Raw genomic sequence first — 7,327 nt, 5'->3', positions numbered from 1 at the left:
TGCCGGTGCTAGGCTGGACTTGAACTTGTGGCCTTGCTTGCAGAGATGGGAATTGAACCTGTGGCCCTGGTCGCCGTGTGGCTTTCTGTGCCAAAGCCCACAGAGGTGTCCACCACCAACTATCCACTGCCTTACGCACCTCGACACATTTAAGTGTGGTTCCTGGATGTCAGTGTTCAACACATGCTTCAGAGTAAAGATGCAGGAGGAGGATTTGAACCCACAAGCTTTGGATTATGTAGACAGTATCCTATCACCGTGAGCCACCCTGACCCATCAAGACCGGGAACACATCTGTGTCATTTTTAGATTTATTTGGCCCCTGGAACAACATATTTTACAAATGTTTGCTTTAAAAAATGTATATTCAAAGATGGTCATGATTTTTCAAAATAGCAGATCTACAAGCTCATAGCCATGCTATGAGCTAAATTGCGACGCGTCTAGTTTAAAATATGCTCCTCATTGAATGTGTGTCAGACATTTTTCATAATATAAAACAAAATCTGTAATATATTATCAAACATCTAACAACAATATGAACTATAGTGTAACAGAGTGACTGACATATCACATGAGTCATTGTGAAACAATTATGATTCATGGTCACACACTATTTCAGTAATATCATTAATTTGATTATATCTTATTGTATTGATTTCATTTTATTTGAATGCAGGGTCATTCAAATGAGTCCATATACAAACACATGTGTTGAATTAACTGTGGAAAAACTTGAAGAACAAAGGCACTGGATTAAGTAAACTTGGCTGTTAGCCTGCTCCTGACCAGGCTAACTTCACAGCTAAATTGCCATGGTAACTAAAGTAGGCTTGCTTCAATTCTCTTTTGTGGAATCGGGTCATGGCTAAACTTAGCCAGGGTGAACTGGCTAAACTAATCTTCAAGATAATTCAGCTTTCATGAAACGGATTCATTGCTAATCCTGGCTAAATTAAGCCAGGATAGTTGTTAAATCCAGGCTTAACCCCTAATTCTGCTTTCGTGAAATAGGCCCCCGGTCAGTAGATGTAGCCAGCATAAGAGATGTGGAAATATGGTCAGTTGAGTCTTCTTTCACCATATTCTTCACAAGTGGGCTACAGCCACATTTGTTGCCCGATCTAACAACCCAGTGGAGGACCAGGGTAGCCAAGAAAAAAACAGTTGAACTGGATCCACTCTTGCAGTATTTTAAAACAATTTGCCCAATCCTACAGGGTGTTCAATGATTTTCTTTTTGGAAAGTTATGTTGAACACCGATATTGGATTCAGATAAATCCCTTCATGCTGGGTTCATACTTTAATTTTACATTTTGCACTTTTTCTAATACTTTTGTACTTTTACTGAACAGGCATTTTACTTGTAACTGAGTATTTTTATATTGTGGTATTTATTTTACTTAAAAGCGATAGTTCTATCGATTCGTCACCCAATGGAGACTTGAATTCATGGATATTTTTCACATTCCTATCCTAAGACATTAATTTGATGACCAGTGGACCAGTAGGCAACGGAACCGCTGCCAGTCATTAAATTATTAAGTCATTTTGGGGGTGAACTATCCCTTTAAGTAAAAACATCTGAGTACCTCTACAACCATTGATAAAGCATAATGAAGAAATCATAAATCAAAAAGCAGTGAGCATTGTTTGTGTTTGACATTTGTTATTTAAAGTGACATTCACTTCGGTGGGACATTTACAATGGGGCTTTGGCCTTTTATCAATCAATAATTAGCCATATAAAATAACAAGAATATCAGTTTACATGTTTACATTGTTTGTAGGTGCTGAAATTTAATTTTAGGCTAGGCTGAATTGAGTCAAAGTTTTGACATGCCCAAAATAGGGAAGCCAGGTTGAAAGTGGTTAAATAAAAGCAGGTGACACTTGAGTGTTCTCAGGGCTGATATCAATGGAATCTCATATAGATATGCATGCTAGTAAAAATGCTCTATTGACATATTGCTTCAAGCACTGTAAAATGCAAGTGCTTACCGCTTATACATGTACGCTTTGTGAACATAATGGTTTTCAGTAGTACAACACTACTACAGTACGTTACTGGTCTGTCCATTAGTCAGGTTCAACTTATAGTTGATGTGCTGCAACTGATGGTAACCTGGTGTGCTGATTTCTACTAGCTAATAGCTAGAGTATCAAGTTTATAGGGCCTAGACAGATGGAATACACAGCAGTTATATGTGCTGTGAACGAGCAATGTCACCTGCTTTTCACAGCAACAAACAAGGACACTGTAGCAAACATTGGTAAGAGTTTCTCTGGTCTTAGAGATAAATAGAATTGGCAAGTGGATTTGTGAGGTACTGGTAGGGAATACAGACTACATGGTTCTACAGGTTGTTCAAGAAAAGCCTGACAATTTCATTTTGGTATTGTCTTTGGGATAAAAAATAAAATGGTAGAAAAGTGCAAGTACCCCCCCACCCCCAAAAAAGATAGGATTAGAATAGACAGGATTGACAATACATGGTTACAATACATATATTCACGCACACACACAGGCTTCCATGCTCGTATCAATCATTCTTCAGTGAGAAGCCTCTCTATCGCAGGCAGGCTGATAGTCTGTATGCAACTACAGTAGCAAGCCCACTGACAGAATAAGGACATCATCAATCTGCTTCCACACTGTATCCCTGTGTTGTTGCACATGTGCTGCTCCTGAGTAGAAACCCATACTGTACCTTGTGTTTCTATACACTAGCTGGTGGCTTTCAACAGACATGACAGAATAAGTCCTTGACTCCACACCTGAGTACATTTGGTAACAGGTGCATAAGAGAGAACTCAGCTGTATACAAAGGATCTGAAGCCTGATTTGCAGTTTAGACATTTCAAGGAATAGTGTTCTTCATCTACTGACCTTCCTCTGTTATACCTGTATACCGAAACTATTGTATTGTCTATGTATTGAAATGCCTGTATTTTATTCCCAAATCTTGAAAACGCTCCAGCAAATTTAAACACTTTAACAGCCTGATTTGATTGTTTGAGTGCAGAACCTCCAGAAAACTGCTGGTTACCTGTCAAAGTGGCACGAAACAAAGCATTGATAACAAAAAGTTGCCTTACAATCAGAGTGACTGAGTGTGTGTTACACTGACCATCAGGAGTATATTTTCTCTGCTGCTCTACACACCTGCTAGACTCCTGCTCGTTCTGGAGGTTTGTGTTGATTTCCTATAGAATATCCAAATAGAAGACAATGACCATTTCACGAATACAATTTGTCATTTGTTGTGGCCATGAGAGCCACATGAGAGTAATCATGCCAATATTATTGGCAGCATGTATTTCTTAATAGATGTCTACTGTATCTATGTTACTATGGCAAAGACAGCATGGTGGCCTTCTGTGACAGCTTTTCATCATTACTTGGTCAAGAAGCTTTATTCGTTAACTCCTTTCCATGCCTCCACCTTCCCCTAAAGCCTTGATTCTATTACAAACTATAATAGAATAAGATTCTCTTATTTCAATGTATTTGATGATCCATCGAGTCTTTGAACCATCAGTTACAAAATGTCAACAACTAAGAATTAACTTTGAGGCTTAAACCGATCCACTGAAACTGATTCAGGTCCACAGAAGGTCGTTAGGGAGATGCTGGGAGAGAACGGCTGAATCCAACATCTGGTGGGTTTTCTTCAGGCCTCACCACCACATCCAATGTATGGCTTGAGAATATCCTTTAATGCCACTTGATGTCTCTGTTGCTGTGCATTCCAAAACCCTGCCAAATCCTCCTCCCTGCAGACCTCCCCTCACTGCAGCTGGGAGACTTTGAGGGGCGTGGCACTGCCAAAGTCCAAGAAGAAAGGTCCTTCCTGTTTGGGTAGAAAGGTGGTGGGGATGACGTTGTAGATGCCTGCTGGAATATGGTCCGCCTCCATGTAGCTGAAACCACACCTGCAAAGACAGAGGGAGAGAGAGACCATGTGTTGTGAAACACTGTAAACGAACTAGATGTTTTTTCTTTCTTCAGGGAATAAGGAGATATAGATCGCACCTCAGTTTCCATGACCACACACACCAAAATAAACATTTGCTGAACATGTGCAGTGTAACTTCCCCAGTTTGATATAATCTAATACTGTGAAAACAAGTCACTGCACATGTTAAGGCGCAAAACACATGACCTAGGGCATGTGACAACAACAACACTACAGCATGCCAGGGACAAAGAAAAACTGTTAATCATGAAATATACGATGCATGTCTAGCTAATTTATAGTGACTAGAAAAAAAGCTCCCTTCCAACGGGAAATCCCCCCATATCCCTCATAACCACCCCCCCCCCCCCCCCATTTTCAAAACAGTTCCTACCTCAACCAACAGCACAGTGAGTTTGTGAATTAGTTAGTGTGGTTGCCATGACAGGGCACATGTCAAATTGACTTCATCGGGAATCCCAGGCTTGTACTTTGCTAAGAGATACGTTGTACAGTTTAATTGATATTGATTTATTAGTGCATTAAATTTCCCCATCAACTTTCATGGGAAAATGAAAAAACTCAAATTCAAGTATTTTTTCTCAGAAACCGTAAGGGCTAGAGCTAAAAGACTTGGCAGGGAGGTTCATAATTTAGTGCGAAATTATTTAAAAAAAACATTATATATCATTCGGCCACACGGTGGCGCTATAAAAGCCCACTTTACGTTTTGGCCTATAACTCTTGGCCAATCTCACAAAAATCGGTACACATGATCTCTGGACCCATGCGATGAACACCTCCAACGGTATTCCTCCCAGCGTATTCCTCGAGTCAGCGAGTCAGCGAATTACACCAGTCGGCCTCATGGTGTCAGGATAGATTTTCCGCCATTTTGAATTTTCTTCAAAACACACTTTTAGCTCCTCCTCCCACATATTTTGTCCAAATTTCCTACGTCAAAAATCGGTACACATGATCTCTGGACCCATGCGATAAACATATCCAAACTGCATTTTGATAGTCCTTACCGTTCGTCCGTAAATGGCTTTCAAAGTTAGTGGGAGGGGCCCGTTTTACCAAAAATGCCAGAAATCACGAACGAAAGGTCTGGTCAATCCCAAATTTGAATCACATGTCGAGGATGGTTTACTCAACGAATCCCCAAAAGCATTTCCACTTTGACCCATTGGGGGCGCCACAAATGCACAAAACGTAACCGATGCAAAAACATGATTTTGGGGGGGATCAATTCTCTCAAAATTAAATAAAATATCGATATCAGGAGTGACGTGACAATGCGATTGGCCCGTTACATTCGTGGGAGGGGCCTATTTATTTAGTGGGAGGGGCCTATTTCCTAAAATCAAAACGGTACGTATCACGAAGGCAGGATCCGAACGGCACCCGATTCGAATGGCACGTCGTGCCGCGACCCGCGACCGGCGTCAGCGCAACCACACTTTGCAATTTCCTAGAATTGTGTCGCGTCTAGTTAGAAATTGTATGTGACGGCCCGGACCACTGGCGTAGCCTAAGCTGGGCTACAATGTAGCCTGACATGTATGTGACCACCAAGGCCGAGACCCACAGCAGCTGTTCTCAGGATTACCATTTTGTTCACCAGGGTAGTTCCTCATTGATGGTAATGTTAATCTATTCTTGATATTGAAGTAATGCTTAAATGCACTTTCTTTCAGTCTTTGTAAATAAATGGCTATGGGCATGTAAATAATAAATCATCACCTGGCTTTCATCGTTGTAAAATATTTTTTGTTTTTGTTTTGTTTTTCAATCCCCTTCCGTGCTACATACAGTACAATATTAAATATTGGAATTCACCCAACCCCTAATAAGTATACATACTCCTGGGGGGCTGGCCTGACCTACCTGTAATCTCCACTGGTCTTCTTCTGGAAGCCTGCTGCGCCTGCATCCACCACTGTGGACACAGTCACCACCTCAAAGCCAACACTGTACTGCCTGCAGAAAGACACACAAAGTGTTGAATGTTTAGGAGTAGACAATAGATTTTATATACAGCATTTATTACATACAGTATACTGTCTGCAAACTTTTATCCCTTATAATGCTTTACTCTGGGTTGCAATAGTTGTTGATTTTTCTGATGATTCTTCCACTCTGAATAAGAGTGTCAGCTAAATATCTGAAACATAAATATACTGAGAGGGAATTGAGTGTGAGAGTAGGGACTCCACTGTGAACAGTGTGTGTGAGAACAGAATATTTATCAGATTACTGTGATGCCGTACCGTAGGAGTGATATCAGAAAAGACAACTGCAGTGATCCCAGTCATTTTGAATGTTTGTGAGTGTGAGTGAGAGAGAGACTCTACATTACTAGCTAATGGCTGAGGAGAGGCAGTCTATTAATGATTGTTTTAATCAGCCTTTTTTATGCTCCAAAGGCTTGCAACTCCTCTTGTAGAATAAACTGGAATAAACCTTTACTTATTTACTTGCTGCCTAGAATGTAGGGCAGCAAAGGATTTCCACTCCTGTCTGTTAAAGACACTGGCCCAGAACAGACAGTGGTAATCCTCTGTTGTTGCCCTACATGCCAGTCGGCATAAAGGGCAGTAAGTATGTAAGTAAAGGTTTATTCCACTTTATTCAACAAGAAGAGTTTTACATACAAAAGAAACCTCTATAGCCTCTACACTACCCCCCCCCCCATGAGGCTTACCTGGACCCTCTGAGCTCAATAAGCAAGGGCCCTGGTCGTTCCAGATTAAATTGATAGATGGGGTTGTGCTTGTAGGAGTCCTTGTAGTTGCCACAGCCTCCTGCACTGGCCCCCTTCCACTGGCCGTTGATCTGAGGAACAGAGAGAGAGAATTGGGTTCAGAAGCCAGGGACAGGATTGGAGGAGAATGCTCATTGCTTTTCGACACTGTCACTTTCCACTTAATTTGTGCCCCGCACAACCAGTCTGCTACTGCTGGCTTAAGCGTCCCAAGGGTACCTTGAGAGAAGTGAACGAATGCTGGGATAGGGAAAGACAAAACTAGGGGTGAAATAGGGTCTGAGAAACCTGGCAGCAGACACAGAAAGGGATTTTCGCTATTTGGACCATTGAAACATGGTACACATAAACATACAAACACTGGTACATACTACATACTGGTTTCTTAACCTAAAAAAATGCTGGTAGTAGGATAGAAAGATATGTGTACTCTTGTACTATTATGGATTAAGGAACCATACACTGCATTGTCATCTATCATTTAATTCACGAAACCTGTCTGTATGTCCCGGGCATAACTCTGGCACTGCCCGACCAAACAGCCTCAACCTGTCTGTATGTCCCGGGCATAACTCTGGGCACTGCCCGAACAAACGTGTG

At 41.3% G+C, this 7,327-nt stretch overlaps 1 pseudogene across 1 annotated transcript in view; it reads right to left on the bottom strand.

Annotated features, from left to right (window-relative positions):
* Window positions 1-669: 669 nt before the first annotated feature.
* LOC311041788 (calpain-7-like) overlaps window positions 670-7,327 on the bottom strand; it is an 8,243-nt pseudogene continuing 1,585 nt past the window's right edge. The window contains exons 2-4 of the transcript XR_014602869.1: window positions 6,668-6,857; window positions 5,851-5,943; window positions 670-3,937 (exon numbers count right to left, since the gene is read on the bottom strand). The product of XR_014602869.1 is annotated as a calpain-7-like (transcript). The remainder of the gene's footprint in view (window positions 3,938-5,850; window positions 5,944-6,667; window positions 6,858-7,327) is intronic.

The sequence above is a fragment of the Gymnoscopelus microlampas genome (genome assembly GCF_963454915.1).
Source record: "Gymnoscopelus microlampas genome assembly, chromosome: 3".
NCBI classification, from domain to species: Eukaryota; Metazoa; Chordata; class Actinopteri; order Myctophiformes; family Myctophidae; genus Gymnoscopelus; species Gymnoscopelus microlampas.
Note: the sequence above shows the minus strand (reverse complement) of the source record. Positions and strands in the feature narration are given on the sequence as shown.